General features: G+C 45.1%; 2 pseudogenes; both read left to right on the plus strand.

Moving 5' to 3' along the window:
• Positions 1 to 19,389: 19,389 nt before the first annotated feature.
• Positions 19,390 to 19,496, plus strand: LOC141150912 (U2 spliceosomal RNA; annotated as a pseudogene).
• A 627-nt stretch (positions 19,497 to 20,123) lies between these two features.
• LOC141151309 (U2 spliceosomal RNA) lies at positions 20,124 to 20,215 on the plus strand (annotated as a pseudogene).
• The last annotated feature ends 2,797 nt before the right edge of the window (positions 20,216 to 23,012 follow it).

The raw sequence follows: 23,012 nt of genomic DNA on the forward strand, positions 1-23,012 counted from the left end.
GTGTCATCTGCAAATATTGAAATACTACTCTGTATGCCCCCTACAAGGTCATTAATAAATATGTTAAAAAGCGGGCCCAATACTGACCCCTGTGGTACCCCACTGTTAACTGAGACCCAGTCTGAGTGTGTTCAATTAATAACCACCCTTTGATTCCTATCACTGAGCCAGTTCTTAACCCACATACATATATTTTCCCCTATCCCCATTGTTCTTATTTTATTTATCAACCTTTTGTGTGGAACCGTATCAAAAGCTTTTGAAAAGTCCATATACACAACATCCACTGCATTTCCTTGGTCCAGTCTGGAACTTGCCTCCTCATAAAAGCTAATTAGATTAGTTTGACAGGAACGGTCCCTCGTAAACCCATGTTGATATTGGGTCATGAGGTTATTCTTCTTCAGATACTCTAGTATAGCATCTCTTAGGAAACCCTCCAGGATTTTACCCACAGTAGAGGTTAAGCTTACTGGCCTATAATTTCCAAGTTTGGTTTTTGTCCCCTATTTGAATATTGGCACCACATTTGCTATACGCCAGTACTGTGGTACAGACCCTGTTATTATGGAATCTTTAAAGATTAAAAATAATGGTCTATCTATGACGTTACTTAATTCCTGCAGTACTCGTGAGTGTATCCGATCCGGGCCCGGGGATTTGTCAACTTTAGTGATTTTTAGACGCCGCCATACTTCCTGCTGGGTTAAGCTAGTGACATTTAATGGAGAATTTTTGTCATCACTAATCATGTTTTTTTCTGTCATGCGATTTTCTTGTGTAATACTGTTGAAAAAAAATAATTTAGCATATTGGCTTTTTCCTCATCCACCCAGACTATTTTTAAGGGGGCCAACACTATCATTTTTTAGTTTTTTACTATTTATGTAGTTAAAGAATATTTTGGGATTATTTTTGCTTTCTCTGGCAATGAGTCTCTCTGTCTCAATCATTGCTGCCTTGATTTGGTTTTTACAGAATTTATTTAATTTTCTGTATTTATTTAATGCCTCATCACTACCTACTTGCTTTAGTTCTCTAAATGCTTTTTTTTGTCACTTATTGCGCCCCTTACAGCTCTATTTAGCCATAGTGGTTTCCTCCTATTTCTAGCATGTTTATTCCTATAGGGTATATATTGTGCACAGGTCCTATTCAGGATGCTAATAAATGTCTCCCATTTGCTTTGTGTAGTTTTATGTCTCAGGATATCGTCCCAGTTTATTGCACTAAGATCATCTCTCAACCACTGGAAATTTGCCTTCCTGAAGTTTAGTGTCCTTGTAACCCCTCTACTACAAATCTTATTAAAGGATAAATGAAAACTTATTATTTTGTGATCACTATTACCCAAGTGACCCCCAACTCGTATATTTGATATGCGGTCTGGCCTGTTGGTTAATATGAGGTCTAGCAGTGCCCCCCTTCTTGTTGGGTCCTGAACCAGTTGCGAAAGGTAATTGTCTCTCAAAGTTGTCAAAAACCTATTACCTTTGCTTGAACTATAGGTTTCTGTTCCCAAATGTATTTCAGGGTAGTTGAAGTCTCTCATAATAATGACTTCTCCTTGAGTCGCTGCTTCATCTATTTGCTTTATGAGGATATTCTCCACTGCTTCCATTCTTTTTGGAGACTTATAACAAACCCCTATCAGTAATTTATTATTTTTTTCCCCTCCCCTTATCTCCACCCACAGGGACTCTACATTTTCATTAGATTCACATATATTCTCACGCAAGATGGGTTTTAAGGATGAATTTACATATACAGTACAGACCAAAAGTTTGGACACACCTTCTCATTTAAAGATTTTTCTGTATTTTCATGACTATGAAAATTGTACATTCACACTGAAGGCATCAAAACTATGAATTAACACATGTGGAATTATACACTTAACAAAAAAGTGTGAAACAACTGAAAATATGTCTTATATTCTAGGTTCTTCAAAGTAGCCACCTTTTGCTTTGATGACGGCTTTGCACACTCTTGGCATTCTCTTGATGAGTTTCAAGTGATAGTCACCGGAAATGGTTTTCACTTCACAGGTGTGCCCTGTCAGGTTTAATAAGTGGGATTTCTTGCCTTATAAATGGGGTTGGGACCATCAGTTGTGTTGTGCAGAAGTCTGGTGGATACACAGCTGATAGTCCTACTGAATAGACTGTTAGAATTTGTATTATGGCAAGAAAAAAGCAGCTAAGTAAGAACAACGAGTGGCCATCATTACTTTAAGAAATGAAGGTCGGTCAGTCAGAAAAATTGGGAAAACTTTGAAAGTGTCCCCAAGTGCAGTTGCAAAAACCATCAAGCGCTACAAAGAAACTGGCTCACATGAGGACTGCCCCAGGAAAGGAAGACCAAGAGTCACCTCTGCTTCTGAGGATAAGTTTATCCGAGTCACCAGCCTCAGAAATCGCAGGTTAACAGCAGCTCAGATTAGAGACCAGGTCAATGCCACACAGAGTTCTAGCAGCAGACACATCTCTACAACAACTGTTAAGAGGATACTTTGTGCAGCCGGCCTTCATGGTAAAATAGCTGCTAGGAAACCACTGCTAAGGACAGGCAACAAGCAGAAGAGACTTGTTTGGGCTAAAGAACACAAGGAATGGACATTAGACCAGTGGAAATCTGTGCTTTGGTCTGATGAGTCCAAATTTGAGATCTTTGGTTCCAACCACCGTGTCTTTGTGCGACGCAGAAAAGGTGAACGGATGGACTCTACATGCCTGGTTCCCACCGTGAAGCATGGAGGAGGAGGTGTGATGGTGTGGGGGTGTGAATGCACAATTATCATAGTCATGAAAATACAGAAAAATCTTTAAATGAGAAGGTGTGTCCAAACTTTTGGTCTGTTCTGTAAACACCCCCCCCCCTTCGCTTGTTTGTAAGGTCATTTCTGAACAGACTATAGCCCTGTAAATTAACTGCCCAGTCGTGGCTCTTGTCCAGCCATGTCTCAGATATCCCCACCATGTCATAATTATTTTCCAACAAAATTAATTCTAATTCCTCCATTTTGTTGGTGAGGCTTCCGGTATTAGTGTACATGCATTTTATGCATCTCTCTGTACCTCTATTCCTTCTTACTTTATTGACTCTTATAACCCCACCCCCAATTTCTTTATTTGTGCCTAGGTCACTATCTGCACTATCTTCCCCACCTATAAAATGTATACCCTCCCCCCCAATCCCTAGTTTAAACACTCCTCCAACCTTCTAGCCATTTTCTCCCCCAGCACAGCTGCACCCTCCCCATTGAGGTGCAGCCCGTCCCTAGCGTAGAATCTGTAGCCAACTGAGAAGTCGGCCCAGTTCTCCAGGAACCCAAACCCCTTCTTCCTACACCAGTTCCTGAGCCACTTATTTATCTCCCTAATCTCCCGTTGCCTCTCTGGCGTGGCGCGTGGTACAGGTAGTATTTCAGAGAATACCACCTTGGAGGTCCTTGCTTTAAGCTTGCAGCCTAATTCCCTGAAATCATCTTTAAGGACCTTCCACCTACCTCTAACTTTGTCATTTGTGCCAATGTGCACCATCACCGCTGGGTCCTCACCAGCCCCTCCCAGTAATGTCAACCCGATCAGCGATGTGCCGGACTCGAGCGTCAGGTAGGCAGCACACTATTCGACGATCCCTGTCTTTGTGACAGATTGCCCTATCTGTTCCCCTAATAATTGAGTCCCCCACTACCAGCACCTGCCTGGCCTGCCCTGCTCTCCTATTTCCCCCCTTACTGGAGCTGACACTCCTCCAGCTTTCAGAGGACATGCCTTGCTTAAGCAGTGCTACCCCTGTACCGACACTCCCCTCATCTGCCAACTTTGCAAACTTATTGGGGTGTGCCAGATCAGGACTAGCCTCCCTGGCACTCTTCCCTCTATCCCCCCACTTCTAACTGTCACCTAGCTAGATGCCTCACTGTCCTGCAGCTCCCTACTACCACCCTCCCCCACATCTACCCCAGTGAGCAGCTGCTCAGTGAGCAGCAGACTCCTTTCCATATTGTCAATGGATCTCAGTGTTGCCAGCTGCTCATTTAGATCCAGTACCTAGGCTTACAAACGCACAATGTGCACACATCTCGCACAGCAGTATGCCTCCACGACCGGCTGTTCACGGATTGCATACATGTGGCAAGATGTACACTGGATAGCATTGTCAATAATGGAGCTCATTTCCTAATGGGGATTGCCCTTGACAGAAATGTTAAGTACAAAGAAATGTAAAGAATTAATAAAATATAGACAGCAATTCAGTCCAAATTCCTCCCTTCTAAACTCCCTGAATGCAAGTCACTGAAAAACAAGTCACACACTTACTTCCGTTTGCACTTACACTCCAGTCACACTCAACTCGTTCACACTCGCTAAGGAAGATTTAAAGAGTTGTTTTTTTTTCCCTTTTAGCAGCAATCCACCCTACAACTCAGTGCACTACCAAAGGACTGGATGCCCCAACCAGCTGTCCCTTATAAACCCTTAATTATAACCCCTCACCCTTAATTAACCCCTTGTGAGTATAGCTACACCTCAGGATTTAAATGCAATGTAGCTAACCCTTAAATACACAGGTAGTAAAATAAGAGACTGTAAAACTGTTGAGAGAAAACAGGTTTTAAAAAGCCCAGTAAAACTAAACAGGTAGAAAAGCACTCAGCAGTTTACAATTCAGCAACTCACTGCAATTCACACAGGTATTTTCTGCAGGATTCCCAAATACCTCTTCACTGAAAAACAAGTCACACACTTACTTCCGTTTGCACTTATGCTGTGTTCACACTCGCTAAGGAAGAAGATTTAAAGAGGTTTTTTTTTTTTTTTTTTTCCCTTTTAGCAGCAATCCACCCTACAGCTCAATGCACTACCAAAGGACTCACGTTATTGAGTTTTCTTGATATTCTGATAAAACCTGATCTTTTCTTATCAGTTTAACATCTGATACGTTCCCTACACGTCCACAAATTTTCACACATTCTCCTCTCTCCTCCCCTTTAATGTCCCAAGCGCCTCAAGATCGGGAAGGGGGGGGGGGTAGAGAAGATAGCTAATTATTGAACAGACGAGCCGCGGTCCCCCTGCTTCCCAGTCTGCAGGCTCCCTACAGACTGAAGCTGGCTGCTGCAGTACAGATAGATAAAAGCCAGGAGCCCATTATGACACATGCAATGCCTGTTTCATTCTTCCATTCTTGAATTATTCCATTGTCCCATTGTTCCATTGCCCCCTAACAATGGGATAATGCAAGAATGGAACAGACATTGCACGTGTCATAATGGGCTCCTGGCTTTTATCTGGTAGTGCTGCAGCAGCCAGCTTCAGTCTGTAGGGAGCCCACAGACTGGGAAGCAGGGGGATCGCTGCTCATTTATTCATTAATTAGTTATCCTCTCTACCACCCCCACTCCCCGGTCTTGAGGCACATGGAAAATTAGGAAGAGGGGAGAATGTGTGAAAATAGGTGGACTTATGCAGATTAAAAATGTGTGGGGTGCATCTGCAACAAGCAGTATAGTTGTGTGTTTTAAGGTGTCTATTGATGAACAACATGTGTTCCGAAGGGGAGTCTTTGTCCCTATCCCTACAATGGGTGCTTTCTTGGGGCCAGGGTGCAGCCATAGGCCAAAACCAATTCAGTTAATCGCTTTGCGGCCTTTTGGCTAATACCAAGTGCAGTATGCCTGGTCTGGTCATTTAACCCCTTTTAAGCCCAAGACGTACTAATATGTATCTGCGCCCTGGGCTTTAAGAGCCTGATACGTATTAGTACGTGTTTGTGATCGCGCCCGCACACAGGCTGTGCGGGCGCGACCGCCGCCGGGTGTCACAGATCCCGACACATTGACCCCCACAATGCTGTGATCGAAGTCGATCGCAGCATTGCGGGGGCAAGGGGAGGTGATCGCAATACTCACCTCCTCTCCCGGCCTCCAGCGCTGTCTGCCGTGGCTTCCCGGATGTTGCCATGATCCATGATGACCGATGTCGTCATGACAACATCTGGGTCACCAGACAGCAGGAAGATATTTTGGTCATGAACAGTGCATGACCAAAGTATCTTCTGCATCTGCAGCGCTGACAGCCTGTATTCGTTCAGAATAAAAAAAATGAAAGTCCCATAGTGGGACAAAGGATAAAAGTAAAAAAACTGTCAGAAAGAGAAAAAAAAAAAATAAATTGTAAAAATATTAAAAAAAAATAAATAAATAAATAAATAAATAATCCACCAAAAATAAAAATATAATGTACCCATCAATAAATATTATTATGAGAAAAAATAAATAAATAAAAGTACACATATTTGGTATCGTCGTGTACAGGAAACTGTCCCAATAATTAACCCCTTTAGTGAACACGGTAAAAAAAAAAAAAAAAAGCAAAAAACAATGCTTTATCATCATATCACGAAACAAAAAATGGAATAACATGCGATCAAAAAGACAAATATAAATAAAAATGGTACCGCTGAAAACGTCATCTAGTCCCGCAAAAAACAAGCCACCATACAGCTCCATCAGCCGAAAATTAAAAAAGTTATAGCTCTCAGAATAAAGCGATGCAAAAAATTTTTTTTTCTATAAAATTGTTTTTATTATGTAAAAGCGCCAAAACATAGAAAAACAATATAAATGTGGTACCACTGTAAACGTACTAACCCGAAGAATAAAGCTACCTTATCAATTTTACCACACGCGGAACAGCATAAATTTAAAAAAAAAAAAAACAATTCCTGAATTGTTGGTTTTTGTTTATTCTGCCTCCCAAAAATCGGAATAGAAAGCGATCAAAAAATGTCACGTGCCTGAAAATGGCACCAATAAAAACGGTAACTCATCCCGCAAAAAACAAGCTGTTACATGACTCTGTCAGCCAAAATATGGAAAAATTATAGCTATCAAAATATGGCGATGCAAAAACTGGATTTCACAAAAAAATGTGTCTTTTAGTGTGTGACAGATGTCAATCATAAAAACCCGATATGATTCTGGTATCGCTGTAATCGCACCGACCCGAAGAATAAAGTCTTCTAATCACTTATACCATACGAGGAACAACATAAAAAATAAACTCTAGGGTTAAAGTTGTGCTAGGGTTAGGGTTGAGGTTGGGCTAGGGTTGGTCTAGGGTTAGGGTTGGACTAGGGTTGGGGCTAGGGTTAGGGTTGGGCTAGGGTTAGGGTTGGGGTTAGAGTTGGGTTAGGGTTGGGCTAGGGTTGGGGTTAGGGTTAGGCTAGGGTTAGGGTTGGGGTTAGAGTTGGGTTAGGGTTGGGCTAGGGTTAGGGTGGGGTTAGGGTTGGGCTAGGGTTAGCGTTGGGCTAGGGTTAGGGTTGGGATTTTTTTCAAAAGTAAAAAAAAAAGATGACGATATGGCGACTAGTGTTGAGCGCAAGTGCTCGCTACTTGAGTTTGCATCGGGTGCTCGGGTATGCACTGAGTATCGCGGGTGCTCAAGTGACATGCTCGAGTCTCCGCCCCATATGTTTCGCGGCCAAAAATACCTTGCGAGGATTGCCTGCTATGCACGAGCGATCCCCGCATGTTTTTTTTGGGGTGTCTAATAACCGTGAAACATGTGGGCGGGGACTCGAGCATGTCTCTCAAGCACCCGCGATACATGGTGCATACCTGAGTACCCGATGCAAACTCAAGTAGCGAGCACTTGCGCTCAAGACTAATGACAACTTATTCAATATGATGACCTAATGTTATCAAATTCTGTGTCGTACCTCTGGGTTCAAAATGTTCACTATACCCCTTGATAAAATCCTTGAGGGGTCTAGTTTCCAAAATGGGGTCATTTGTGGGGGAGTTCCACTATTTAGGCACATCAGGGGCTCTCCAAAAGCGACATGGCGTCCGCTCTCGATTCCAGACAATTTTGCGTTCAAAAAGTCACACAGTACTCCTTCCCTTCTGAACTCTGCCGTGCGCCCAAACACTGTATTTTCCCCACACATGGGGTATTGGCGTACTCAGGAGAAATTGCACAACAGTTTTTGGGGTCCATTTTCTCCTCTTACCCTTGTGAAAATATAAAAATTGGGGCTAAAACATCATTTTTGTGGAAAAAGTTTGATTTTTTTATTTTCACGGCTCCATGTTATAAACTTCTGTAAAGCACTTGGGGGTTCAGGGTGCTCACCACACATCTAGATAAGTTCCCTGAAGGGTCTAGTTTCCAAAATGGTGTCACTCGTGGGGGGTTTCCACTGTTTAGGCACATCAGGGGCTCCCCAAACGCAACATGGCGTTCGCTAATTATTCAAGCAAATTTTACATTCAAAAAGTGAAATGGCGCTCCTTGCCTTCCGAACCCTGCCGCGCCCAAACAGTGGTTTTTCCCCATATATGGGGTATCTGCGTGCCCAGGGGAAATTGCACAACAAATTTTGGGTTCCATTTTTTCCTGTTACCCCTGCGAAAATAAAAAAAATTGGGTCTAAAGTAACATTTTTGTGAAAAAAGTTTTTTTCTTCCACATTCCAAAAATTCCTGTGAAGCACCTGAAGGGTTAATAAAGTTCTTGAATGTGGTTTTGAGCACCTTGAGTGGTGCAGTTTTTAGAATGGTGTCACTTTTGGGTATTTTCTGTCATAAAGACCCCTCAAAGTGACTTCAAATGTGATGTGGTCCCTAAAAAATGGTTTTGTAAATTTTGTTGGAAAAATTAGAAATCGCTGATCAACTTTTAACCCTTATAGCTCCCTAATAAAAAACAATGTTGGTTCCAAAATTGTGCTGATGTAAAGTAGACATGTGGGAAATGTTATTTATTAACTATTTTAACTATCTCTCTGATTTAAGGGCATAAAAATTCAAATTTTGAAAACTGCAAAATTTTCAACATTTTCGCCAAATTTCCATTTTTTTCACAAATAAACACAAGTGATATTGAAGAAATTTTTCCACAATCATGAAGTACAATATGTCACGAAAAAACGTTCTCAGAATCAGGGAGATCCGTTGAAGCGTTCCAGAGTAATTACCTCATAAAGTGACAGTGGTCAGAATTGTAAAAATTGGCCCGGTCATTAACCTGCAAATCACCTTGGCTAGTAAAGGGGTTAAAGGCTAGTACAGGTATGCTGTACTGAAAGAAGTGGCAGAGAGAGAAGGCAAACCTGGAAAGGATGGGAGTAGTAGTCCGCTTCGCAGAGACCGGGGATTCTCAGGTCCGTAATGGTTTCAGGATTGTGGTCGCGCAGGAGAAAGGATGCACTTTTTGCTGGGAAACCGGGTTAATATGGTGCTTTATGACATACTGAAAGTGAAGAAGGAGGATATCGTATGCCTGCAGGAATTCAGGAGAGAGGGACAGTATGTGCTTATTTTTTCTACTGTTGGAGCTTGCCAGAACCTGGACAGAGCCCTCAGGGATAATGCTGAGAATGACTTACTTTCAGGACTTACTTTCACAGTCCTTTAATCCAGAGTGGACATACCCTTAGTGGTTTTCATGCACAATCCCTTTGTCCCCCTGGAGGAAATAGTGGAGTTCCTTAAAAGACATTGTGCCTATGTACAGTATGCCCACAGGGTAATTAGCATGGAGTCTGGACTCCGGACTGGGAAGCACAAATTCTTTGTCCGTTTTGGTGTGGACCCTCAGGGCCCTGGGGGTATCCACTATCCCCCTTTAAACTTTATCATTGGCAGAAATAATGGATACTTATTTTTCCCTGAAGCCCCCTTTAATTGCAGCAAATGAATTTCAGATGGTCACATGCAAGTGTGGCGCCCCTAAGGGTTCAGTCGCCACAGGGGTACTGCATCTCAGAATGAGGTGTGGTATCTCCTCTCCCAGGTAAGGATGGAGTACTACACAGGACCCCAACCACACACTCAACACTACACCACTCCAGTTCTGAAGGGGGCCTAAAGCACCATAGTGCTGCCCCGGGCCTGAATGGAGGAGTTAGGGGGAACCGGGGGAACCATGTAGTGAGTGAGGGTGGAGGAAGCACTTTACCTAAGCACTTATGAGAATTCTATATAACTGGAGGCCATTTTATTAACCGGGTCTTGGTCGTGGGTATTTGGGACGGCAGGTCAGTACAAGGCTGCAGCCGCCTCAGGGTCCACGGTTCCTGGTCTCAGGCCTCGAGACGGGGGATTGGGGCAGAGTTATAACCGACTCTGTCCTTGGTCAGAGTCCAACCAAGAAGGCCCAGGAGGGGAGCAGAGGAGATAGATTCCACAGGCGAAAGGATCTCAGGGGCAGGGGTGGAACTACCGCCCTTGCAGACCGTTCATTGAACGGGGGCGCCGAGGGAGAGGGGGCCCCTCCAGCAGGGCCGCCATCAGGGCATGACTACCCTGACTCCAGTATGGGGCCCGGCCGGTAGGGGCCCCCCTCTTGTGCGTCTCTCTCCTCATGGGGCCCCCGGCCCCATGCTAAGCGCCGGGTCCGGGACATCTCAGCGCTGCGCTGCTGCGGCGCCTTCATGATTCCCCTGACTTCCGGTCATGTGACGGTGCCGTCACATGATCGGAAGTCAGGAGAACGTGGTGTCAGCGATTTGGACGAGCGCCAGGATTCTGCAGGGATCGCATGGGGGTAAGTATAACAAGTTTTATTTTTTTTTTAAATACAATTAACTAGGAGTGGGGGGAATGGGAGATGCACATGTGGGGGGGGGGAGATGAGAGATGCACATATGGGGGGGGGAGATGAGAGATGCACATGTGGGGGAGGAGATGAGAGATGCACATGTGGGGGGGAGATGAGAGATGCACATGTGGGGGGGAGATGAGAGATGCACATGTGGGGGGGGAGATGAGAGATGCACATGTGGGGGGGGAGATGAGAGATGCACATGTGGGGGGGGAGATGAGAGATGCACATGTGGGGGGGGAGATGAGAGATGCACATGTGGGGGGGGAGATGAGAGATGCACATGTGGGGGGGGAGATGAGAGATGCACATGTGGGGGGAAGATGAGAGATGCACATGGGGGGGAGATGAGAGATGCACATGTGGGGGGGGGTGAGAGATGCACATGTGGGGGGGAGATGAGAGATGCACATGTGGGGGTTATGTTTACAGAACTTTGTTGCCTTATGAAGGGCAGGGGGGGGCCCCCCAAAATTTCTTGCACAGGGGCCCACTACAGTCTGTGTCCGCCCCTGCTCAGGGGGTGCAGACGGAGCGGAGTCGCCACCTGCATACCTTATTCTGGCCCAGCCAGAGAGACCCTGCCGCAAGAGGGGGTACCGGTCCCCGATTATCTGACTTTGCACTTCACGTCTCTGTCGGAAAAGTCCGGAGGCTTATGTGGATCCCAGGGGGATACGGACGGAGCGGAGTCGCCACCTGTATGCCCTAATCTGAGTTTATCCAGAGGGACCTGGCCTTACGCAACGTTCTCACCACAAGTCACCAAAAAGGGCACTCAATCGGTCCGGGAACTATACGTTACCCACAAGGGACATCGCAGTACCTGCACGGGACTCAGTGGGGGACACAAGGCAGGAGAAGTTCAACAAGAGAGGAACACACTAGAGCGGGGGTCCTGACTAGTGCTCCTGAACTACCTGGAGTGTGCTGAACCCCACCCTGGCGGCCGCAGCTCACCATGTGACAGCAGAGAGAAGCTCTGAGCTGAGAAAACACCACCGTGAGTAAAGACTTGGATGACTTCAACTACTGCCTCTGTCTGTTCTTTCCTCCGCGGCTCTGCACCCGCCATCGCTCTATTGCACACCTTCTCCTACACTGCCCTGAGGCCCCGCTTCTCCTACGCTGCCCTGAGGCCCCGCTCCACCTGTGGGGAGCCGAACCATCTATAGCTGCCTGAACACCGGCCTCAGAGGACTGTAGCAGGGCTGGTGATCCTCACCAGACACCACGGGTGGCGTCACGAACATTCCCCCTATCCCATACACCTTTTCCCCCTTCCCTTTGCTTTTAAGAGTGACCCCAGGGTACGGGCTCGGGAGCTGGCCACCGCGACATCCCCATCCCCCAAAACCAACAGCAAGGCCCGGGCGCCGAGTCGTCCCCATCCCCTGGGCGCGTCACAAGAGAACTGCCCTGAAGCAATGCTCTGCAGAAAGTGTAATTTACCTGGGCACGCTGCACAGGACTGCCCCAACCCTATTGTATGTAATGGCTGTGGGGAGTCTGTACATGTATACAGGGATTGCAGGTTGCCTCTGCCAGCCCTGTAATCCCTGGTGGCAATGCTCTGCAGCAGCGCCGACCTCCATGGAGCTGACTCCATGGTCAGCAAAGAGTTACTTGCCCCCACAGCTGCAGGTAATCAGCTGCCCTCAGGCAATCAGCTGCAGGAGCTGACACCTGCCAGCGCCATCCCTGTGACTCAGAGCGCTCCAACAGCAGCCTCTGTGCCTGCAGTGGGAATGGGGGGGGGGGCGGAGCTACGGCGCCAGTGATGTCAGCGGAGGTGGAGCGGGGCGGGGCTACACACGGAGCTCAGCTCCTTGTGCAGCTCCCAAGTCATGTGTGTGTCTGCCTGTGGTGAAGGAGATATGGAGGAGGCACTGAGCTGAAGCCCTATGTCTCCTGGGACAAATCGCAGGCAGATGAAGAGGATGAGGAGAAGCTGAGTGTCAGTGCCAGTGGCACTAAGTATAAAATAAAGGAGCAGGGGGGTTTCACAGCAGCAGCAAGGTCCTCTGAAGAGACCAGGGGGGATGCTCAGAAGAAACCCAGGGAAAGTCCCATGAGTGAGGGGCTTATCTAGACTTGGTTTTCTCTGCTGTTTGTGATTTTTTAGAGGGCTTTCCTGCCCTCACCTGTTACCAGACTGGCTGCAGCCCCCAGAAGGACAAGGCTGACACAAAAATGGGGAACATGTGGAAATCTCCATAAAAAAGCTCTTATATGGCTTCCAAAGCTACACTTAGGCTGTGTGCCCACTATGCGTTTTTTAAGCTTTTTTGCAGCGGCAATTCCACCGCAGAAACGCTTAAAAAGCGCTTGGTAGAAGGGCTACCATGTTCCCCAATGATAATCCGCATGTGCTGTGCACATGCTGTGGAAATTTCCGCTGCGGATTATCATTGCGGAAAAATCCGCAGCATGTCCAATAATTTTGCGTAAACACAGCATAATTGCCGCCATTGACTTGCAATGAATCGCTTAATATCCGCATCACTACATGTACACATGCCGATATCATGCGGTTCAATGTGCGGATGGTACCCGGGTGTGGAGAAGAGGAGACTCTCCTCCAGATTCGGGTACCATAGTACCTGTAAAAAAAGAATAAAATAAAATATATACATTATACTTACCTTCTGATGGCCCCCAGTCTCCATAGCGATCCATCCGGTGTCCCCGGCAGCTCGCGATGGTCTAAAAGGACCTGCCATGACGTCATTTAGTCATGTGACGGGTCACGCGATGCGTCACATGACTAAATGACGTCCTGGCATGTCATTTTAGACCACCAATAGACACCGGGGACACCGGACGGATCGGATAAGGACACCGGGGGCCATCAGAAGGTAAGTATAATATTTATTTTTTACCATTCTTTTATTGTCACACTATATAAATCCATGCCGGTTGCATGGATTTATAAAGTGTGACCAAGTTGTCAAGCACTTTCCAAGTGATGCTAAAATCGCTTGGAAAGCGCTTGCCAACTCGCATGCGGAAATGCATGTGAAGAACGCTTCACATCCGCATGTCCCTGGCAGGAAAAACGCATGTACAATCCGCATGCGTTTTTTCTGCCAGGGAGATGCAGAAACGCTCAGGAAAAATCCGGAGCATTTCTGCATCGTGGGCACATAGCCATAATGTCTTATCCTTATATGTAAGGCAAATTAAATCTAAAGGATGCAGGTGTACTGTGCTCAAGCTTGCAAGAGTGCGGACTATTGGAAGTTCCGAACGATCAGAACTGGCCTCATGGACAGCACATATGGTCTGGTTCTAATGTAAATAAGAATGATGGTGTGGGGATCCTGCTGGGGAACGCAGAGTGCTGCATGGACAGCTACACAGTGGTTGAGGTGCATTATTGCCATAGTAAAATATATGGGATGGCGGGTAAGAGTGGTTAATATCTATAGTCCTACCGGAAAAGAGGAGCGTCTTGCTCTCTTGGAAAAGGTTCAGTTATTTTTGCCAGGAAAGAAACAGATATGGATGAATTGTTGGATGAGAATGATGTGAGTATAACTGGAGAGGGTGTAATTGAGGAGGTGAATGGTTTCTATAGTAGACTGTATGGGGATAAATGGATTGATTCTGGTTTTATGAGTGAAATGTTAGGTAGCTTGGAAGATAAATTGGATAATGATGAATGTGAGAACCTCTGTGAGGATGTGATTCTGGATGAAGTGAGAAAGGTGGTGTTTAGTGCTCAGAAAAACAAAACAAAGGGAAAAGATGGTATACCAGTAGAGTTGTACAGTCATGGCCAAAAGTTTTGAGAATGACACCAAAATTATATTTTCACATGATCTGCTGGCCTCTGGTTTTTATTAGTGTTTGTCTGATGTTTATATCACATACAGAAATATAATTGCAATCATATTATGAGTACCAATAGGTTATATTGACAGTTAGAATGAGTTAATGCAGCAAGTCAATATTTGCAGTGTTGCCCCTTCTTCTTCAAGACCTCTGTAATTCTCCCTGGCATGCTCTCAATCAACTTTTGGACCAAATCCTGACTGATAGCAGTCCATTCTTGCATAATCAATGCTTGCATTTTGCCAGAATTTGTTGGTTTTTGTTTGTCCACCCGTCTCTTGATGATTGACCACAAGTTCTCAATGGGATTAAGATCTGGGGAGTTTCCAGGCCATGGACCCAAAATCTCTATGTTTTGTTTCATGAGCCATTTAGTTATCACCTTTGCTTTATGGCAAGGTGCTCCATCATGCTGGAAAAGGCATTGTTGGGCGCCAAACTGCTCTTGGACGGTTGGGAGAAGTTGCTCTTGGAGGACATTCTGGTACCATTCTTTATTCATGGCTGTGTTTTTAGGCAAGACTGTGAGTGAGCCGATTCCCTTGGCTGAGAAGCAACCCCACACATGAATGGTTTCAGGATGCTTTACAGTTGGCATGAGACAAGACTGGTGGTAGCGCTCACCTCTTCTTCTCCGAATAAGCTGTTTTCCAGATGTCCCAAACAATCGAAAAGGGGAATCATCAGAGAAAATGACTTTGCCCCAGTCCTCAGCAGTCCACTCCCTGTACCTTTTGCAGAATATCAGTCAGTCCCTGATGTTTTTTCTGGAGAGAAGTGGCTTCTTTGCTGCCCTCCTTGAAACCAGCCCTTGCTCAAAGAGTCTCCGCCTCACAGTGCGTGCAGAAGCACTCACACCAGCCTGCTGCCATTCCTGAGCAAGCTCGGCACTGCTGGTAGTCCGATCCCGCAGCTGAAACAGTTTTAAGTTACGGTCCTGGCGCTTGCTGGTCTTTCTTGGGCGCCCTGGAGCCTTTTTGACAACAATGGAAGCTCTCTCCTTGAAGTTCTTGATGATGCGATAGATTGTTGACTGAGGTGCAATCTTTGTAGCTGCGATACTCTTCCCTGTTAGGCCATTTTTGTGCAGTGCAATGATGGCTGCACGTGTTTCTTTAGAGATAACCATGGTTAACTGAAAAGAAACAATGATACCAAGAACCAGCCTCCTTTTAAAGTGTCCAGTGATGTCATTCTTACTTAATCATGACTGATTGATCGCCAGCCCTCTCCTCATCAACACCCACACCTGTGTTAATGGATCAATCACTAAAACGATGTTAGCTGCTCCTTTTAAGGCAGGACTGCAATGATGTTGAAATGTGTTTTGGGGGTTAAAGTTCATTTTCTGGGCAAATATTGACTTTGCAAGTACAGTAATTGCTGTTAAGCTGATCACTCTTTGACATTCAGGAGTATATGCAAATTGCCATTACAAAAAATGAAGCAGTAAACTTTGGAAAAATTACTATTTGTCTCATTCTCAATACTTTTGGCCATGACTGTATGTGAAAGCGTGGGACAGCATGGGTGCGGATCTGACGGAAGAAGGTAAGTATATGTGGGAGAATTGAGAACTGTGTGATTCTATGAAAGAAGGTGTGGTTGTGTTAATATATAAAAAAGGTGAAAAGAAAAAACTGGGGAATTGGAGGCCAATAACGCTTCTAAATTCCGACTACAAGGTGTATAGCAAGAGTTTAGCAAACCGTATGCGTGAAGTGATTGGGAAGGTTGTGAAAGATGATCAAGTGTGTGCTGTGCCCAGGAGATGTGTAAGTGATACGTTGTTGTTGTTGAGAGATGTGCTGGGTGACTGTAAAGATAGAAAGCTGAAGTGTATGTTGTTGGCTTTAGATTTTGAGAAGGCGTTTGATAGTGTCGCATGTGTTTATGTTTAAAGTGTTAGGAAAAATGGGTTTCCCCAAGAAGTTCTTGGATGGTGTGAGATGTGTGTATGATGATGTGACTAGTGAAGTTTTAGTGAATGGATCGTTGTGTGATAAATTCCTGATTAAATCAGGTGTCAGACAGAGGTGCCCTCTTTCCCCTGTTTTGTTTGTTAGTGTGATTGAACCTTTGTTATGTATGATTAGGAGAGAGAAAGCGATAAGAGGAATGCTAATACCTGGGAGTAAAGGAATGAATGTCAAGGTGGATGATGTGGTGATTGTGAGTGAGAGTATTGCGTCTATGAGTAGAGTGAAGTTATTATTGGATTTTTTCTGTGGTGCGTCTGCTTTTAGGGTAAACTGGGATAAATGTTGTTGTAAATGCTTTGGTGATAGTAGAATTAGGATAGATGGGGTGACATGTATGGAAGGGCCGATTAAAGTGTTGGGTGTATTGCTGAATGAGAATCTAAAGGGTACTGAAAGTTGGGATGAGTGTGGGCTACGGATAGAGAGGAAACTGAATTTTTGGCGAATGCGTGAGTTGACTTTGAATGGGAAGGTACTAATAATTAAGGCAGTAATACTTCCAATCTTAGGCTATGTGCCCACGATGCAGAAATGCTCCGTATTTTTCCTGAGTGTTTCTGCATCTCCCCTGGCAGAAAAAACGCATGCGGATTTTACATGCGTTTTTCCTGCCAGGGATATGCGGATGTGAAGCGTTCTTCACATGCATTTCTGCATGCGGGTTGACAAGCGCTTTCCAAGCGATTTTTAGCATAACTTGGAAAGTGCTTGTCAACTTGGTCACACTATATAAACCCATGCAAACGGCATGGATTTATATAGTGTGGCCGTAAAGAATGGTAAAAAATTTAAAAATAAATCTATACTTACCTTCCGATGGCCCCCGGAGTCTTGCTTCCCTCCTTCCTGGCTGCCGGCAGATCGCGGTACACTGAAGGACCTGCCGACGTCAGCATCGCTTGACCCGTCACATGACTATGACGTCAGCGCAGGTCCTTCAGTCCATCGCGATCTGCTGGCATGGGAGGACGAGCGCACCGCGGGCCGCCAGAAGGTAAATATAACATATATTTTTTATTTTATTCTTTTTTTTACAGGTACTATGGTACCTGGGTCTGGATGAGAGTCTCCTCTCCTCCACACCCAGGTACCATCCGTACATTGGAATGTATGGAATGCGCATCTACATATACAATGATGCGGAATCCATGTGTTCCAAAGCAAGTCAATGGCGGCAAAAACGCAGCGCTTCCGCTAAATAATTGGTAGAGCTGCGTTTTTTTCCGCAATGATAATCCGCAGCGAAAATTTCCGCAGCATGTGCACAGCACATGCAGATTATCATTGGGGAACATGGCAGGCCTTCTAGCATGCATTTTTTAAGTGCTTCTGCAACGTTTTTGCCGCTGCAGAAACGCTTAAAAAACGCATCGTGGGCACACAGCCTTACTTTATGTTGCTGGAGTCTTTCCGTCCCCATACAAAAAAATAAAAAAGGTACAAAAATTAATTTTTACTTTTTTTGGGGGGAGTAAAATGGAAAAATTAAAGAGAGAATATTTATGCAAAACATGTCAGAATGGTGGTCTGAATTTTCCTGAAACTGAAGTATTCCTGAGCCTTAATTATATTAAAACGGTGGTAGTATTAATGGAAAAAAAGAACAAAGGTGCGTATATGATGCGATGTATGGCTGGATGGATGTTGTATGGGTTATGTTGGGTGAAAAGAGATGGAAGTGTGCCTGTGGCTTTTAAATGACCTGTGTGGTATGAGGTGATTGAGAGGTTTATTAGAAAGAATGATTTGCTGGCTGTGTCTATGTGTGAGTTTAAGAAACCAAAAGCGGTGATGAAAAAAATGAGAGCGAATGAGATTGAATGTAATATCAATGATTTAAGATTTAATGAAGTAGCGGATGCATGGGAAAAATTGGGTATGCATGGTATGTCGAATAAACAGAAGGATGTAGTATGGATGGCTTTGCATGATATACTGCCTGTGAGAGATGTCCAAAAGAGAAGAGATTTGATCAGAACAAATGTATGTCCAAGAGAAGGGTGTGGTGCGAGTGAGACTGTGAGACATGTGATGTGGGATTGTGATTATGCGTATAGTGTGTGGAAAGGTGTGGGTGGTCTATGTAAGGAATTAGCTGGTGTGAGTTATATTAACTGGAGAGTGGCTATGTTTGGAATTGGTGCATGTGGTAAGGTGAATGAAAGAATTTTGTGGTTAATAATGGTGTGTGTCATGGAAAGCCTTTGGGATGTGAGAAACCTGGGATTATTCAAAAGAAAAACTGTACCCGTAAAAGACTGTATACAGTTAATTCTATCTAGGTTGTACCTTATATACAAATGGGACAAGAGTAGAGGTGGTGGATTGGACGATGAGGGCATTTGGAAGGTCATGAAATGGTGCTATCTGGTAAAGTACCAGTAATTGTATGAACCTTCATGAGAGTAATAAAGTACAAATTTACTAATTCTGTTTTTGGAAACATAAATTTATAAAAAAGAATAAAGATTAACCATGATGATCAGTTATAGTTAAGCAACTAAGTTGAGGGTTTTGGCGGACTTTCATACTGTTGTTTACAACAACCTGAATGGTTTAAAAAAAAAAAAAAAATCTTTTCTTATCCTTATCAGTTTAATATCTGATACGTCCCCTATACGTCCATCTATTTTCACACATTCTCCTCTCCACCCTAATATCCCACACGCCTCAAGACCGGGAAGCGTGGGGGGTAGAGAGGGTAACTAATTATTGAACAAATGAGCAGCAGTCCCCCCCTAGGGAGCCTACAGACTGGGAAGCAGGGGTGACGGCTGCTCGTTTGTTCATTAATTAGTTATCCAGGTGCATCTGCAACAAGCAGTATAGTTGTGTGTTTTAAGGTGTCTATTTATGAACAACATGTCTTCCTAAGGGGAGTCTTTGTCCCTATCCCTACAATGGGTGCCTTCTTGGGGCCAGGGTGCAGCCATAGGCCAAAACCAATTCAGGTAATAGCTTCTCTGCCTTTTGGCTAAGATCAAGTGTAGTATCTATTCCTATCAGTTTAATATTTGATACGTCCCCTATGCGTCCACCTATTTTCACACATTCTCCTTTCCTCTCCCCCCTAATGTCCCACATGCCTCCAGACTGGCAAGGGTGGGGGGTAGAGAGGGTAATTAATTATTGAATATACGAGCAGCGGTCCCCCCTGCTTCCCAGTCTGTAGGCTCCCTACAGACTGAAGCTGGGTGCTGCAGCACAGCTAGATATAACCCCGGAGCCCATTATGACACGTGCAATGTCTGTTCCATTTTTGCATTCTTGCATTATTCCATTGTCCCATTGTTAGGGGGCAATGGAACAATGGAATAATGAAAGAATGGAAGAATGGAACAAACATTGCACGTGTCATAATGGGCTCCTGGCTTTTATTTGGCAGTGCTGCAGCAGCCAGCTTCAGTCTGTAGGGAGCCTGCTCGTTTGTTCATTAACTAGTTATTCTCTCTACCCCCCCCCCGTCTTGAGGCGCGTGGGACATTGGGGGGGGGAATGTGTGAAAATAGGTGGACTTATGCAGATTAAAAGCGTGTGGGGTGCATCTGCAACAAGCAGTATAGTTGTGGGTTTTAAGGTGTCTATTGAAGAACAACATATCTTCCTAAGGGGAGTCTTTGTCCCTATCCCTACAATGGGTGCCTTCTTGGGTCCAGGGTGCAGCCATAGGCCAAAACCAATTCAGTTAATCACTTCTTGGCCTTTTGGCTAAGATCAAGTGTAGTATCTTTCGAAAAGGAGGCTTTGGCGGTCGGCCACCCTAGTAGATTGATACATTATGCACACTGGGGTTTGGGCGCTTGTTAGTACGCCAGGTGGCTTATATAGTCATCTGGTGAAAAGCATGACCCCCCGTATCGACGGCATTGGGCAGTTGAAGATCGAAAGCCCGAAGTGTGAAGTGCCCCAGGAGTGGTGACCCTAGGGTGCCTAAACTCACTGGAATTGGGAACCCCACTTGAGTTTTTGGCACAATTGCACTAGCAATTCAATATTTCTTTCTTCACACACACCCTTATTCCGGGCCTTCTGGCCTTAGGATGGGGAATTTTCAAATTCCCGGTCGAAGGTCCAGGCAGTATTATACTGTGAAACCTTCACTATTTATTTATTTATTCTTTTTGTCACTGTGTGTCCACGTCCTACTAGGATTTTGTCGGGATGCGGTTCCCTAACGGGTTCCTCTCTTGGCAGGTCTAGGGGGGGAGTGTGTGGCCATCAAATTCCGCTCCCCCCTGAACACCCTGGTTCTCCTCTTTCGGAAGGAGAGCATTGTTGGCTTCCCTCTTCCGGGAGGGGAGCACAGTCAGTGCCTTGCTCGGGTGAGAACTCGGGCAGGTGCTGGGTGTAAGATTGGGTCACCTCTGGCTTTGGTTGGAGGTGGCTATTTGTCCCTGTTACTCGCTATGGCCTTATGGCTCAGCGGGACGGTGAATGGTTTGGGGGACCCTTTTCCTGTTGGAGAGGGTTTCATGTTGACCAGCATCCTAGTGCACTTTTTTTGTGGCACTTGTCACTTTTTTGAGCGCACTCGGGTTTAGAACACACATTCGGGCTTTTGAAAAAGATCTAGCGGTTGCTGCCTTGGCCTTGCTCGGAGGTGTCCTGGTTACCCGTCCTCTCGGCCTTGGGGGATTGTTCTACATTAATTTGTGGAGCTTCACCCCCTTGCAGCTATAGGGAGGCAGATTAGTCCCGGGACAACTGGAGGCAATCACTTACTTGGCACGGGAGTGCTGAAGGTTCTTTGTGGAGAGTGGAGGAGCTTGTTGGAGGAGGATGGCAGCTGGAGCTACATCATGGGAGAAAATGGGACGTATCCCGGACTTTGCAAGGGTGGAGAACTCTCTGCGCCTCTTGGTGCAGGAGGAGATGCTGGAAGTAAAGGACTATCGGTTCATTATGAAGGAGGTTCTGATGGACTTATTTAAGGTAAAGCCTACGGATACTTTAGCGGTAATGGATTACCCAAGAAGTGGGTTTTAAGACGTGGTGTTTCCAGATCGGAAGGTGTATAAAAAATACTTTAAGTTGATGAGCGGATCAAAGAGTGAGAAGATGGAGGGGATTCGAGTTATCCCTCATTTCCCCCCAAAGGAATATTTGGTAATTATTAAAATGTACTCGCCTTTGGTTGAAGAGGAAGACATTATTACATTTTTGGAACAATTTTGTTCTATGGTTTTGCCTAAGGGGAAGATTCTGAATGAATTTGGATATTGGACTGCTAAGAGAAGATTTTTGGTTACTTTTAAGTAATATAAAAAAGGGGGACAAATTTTGCCCCCGGCAAGATTTCGATTGGGAAAGGTTAATGGGGATTTTTTTCTTAAAGAATCAGAAAGCTTTCCAGAACTTAGAAACGAACTGGTTCCCCGATGCGACACCACATCAGAGGGAACCCCGTGAAGCTTCACAATCTCATTTATAAATACCTGAGCAAGATTCTTGCCATTCGGAAGTACTGGTAATGCGAAGTGAACCATTTTACTGAACCTATCTACAACCACCAAATCCACAGCTTTGCCTGCAGATACGAGTAGGTCAGTAATAAAATCCATGGACAGGTGTGTCCATGGCCTTCTTGGAATAGATAGTGTAAGAAGAGTACCAGATGGACAGGTATGCGACACTTTAGAAAGCGCTCAAATACTACAAGCAGACACAAATTCAACCACATCCCGATGCAACCCCAGTCACCAAAAACGATGAGAAAGGAGGTTAGCAGTTGACTTACCACCTGGATGACCAGCAAGCACAGAGTTGTGATGTTCCCTAATTACTTTGGGGCGCAGATTAGATGGTACAAATAACGTCTCCGAAGGACAGGAGGCAGGGGCATCCCCCTGAGCCTCCAACACCTCACCCTCCAGTTCAGGGTACAATGCCGAAATGACTACCCCATTCTGCAAAATCGGGCAGGGTTCTCATGGTCACCACCACCAGGGAAGCTCTGGAACAAAGCATCAGCCTTGACGTTTTTGGACGGAAAGTGACAACAAAATTGGACCTAGTAAAAAAAAACATCTAGCTTGTCTAGGGTTAAGACGTTTATCCGATTGGAGATATGACAGGTTCTTATGGTCCGTAATAACAGTAATAGGATGGGCAGCCCCCTCCAACCAATGTCGCCATTATTCAAATGCCAATTTAATTGCCAAAAGCTCCCTATTACCCACGTCATAATTTCTCTCAGCCGAAGATAATTTCTTGGAAAAGAAAGTGCATGGATGCCATTTACCAGGGGACGGACCCTGAGACAACACAGCCCCAACCCCTACCTTCAACGCATTAACCTCCACGATAAAAAATTGAGAAACATTGGGTTGACTGAGTATAGGTGCAGTGGCAAAACAACTCCTTAGGGAGGAAAAAGCCTGCAGGGCGGCATTTGACCATTTAGAAAAATCTGACCCCTTCCTTGTCATGTCAGTGAGGGGTTTCACAATTACCGAATAATTCTGGTTAAATTTCCAGTAAAAATTAGTAAAGCCCAGAAAATGCTGTAAAGCCTTCAGGTTCTCGAGACGGTCCCAATCAAGGACAGCACGGATCTTCTCTGGATCCATCCGAAAAC

The sequence above is a fragment of the Phyllobates terribilis genome, unplaced genomic scaffold, assembly GCF_046119375.1.
Source record: "Phyllobates terribilis strain yellow unplaced genomic scaffold, ASM4611937v1 Scaffold_5__5_contigs__length_657084704, whole genome shotgun sequence".
In the NCBI taxonomy this organism is placed as follows: Eukaryota; Metazoa; Chordata; class Amphibia; order Anura; family Dendrobatidae; genus Phyllobates; species Phyllobates terribilis.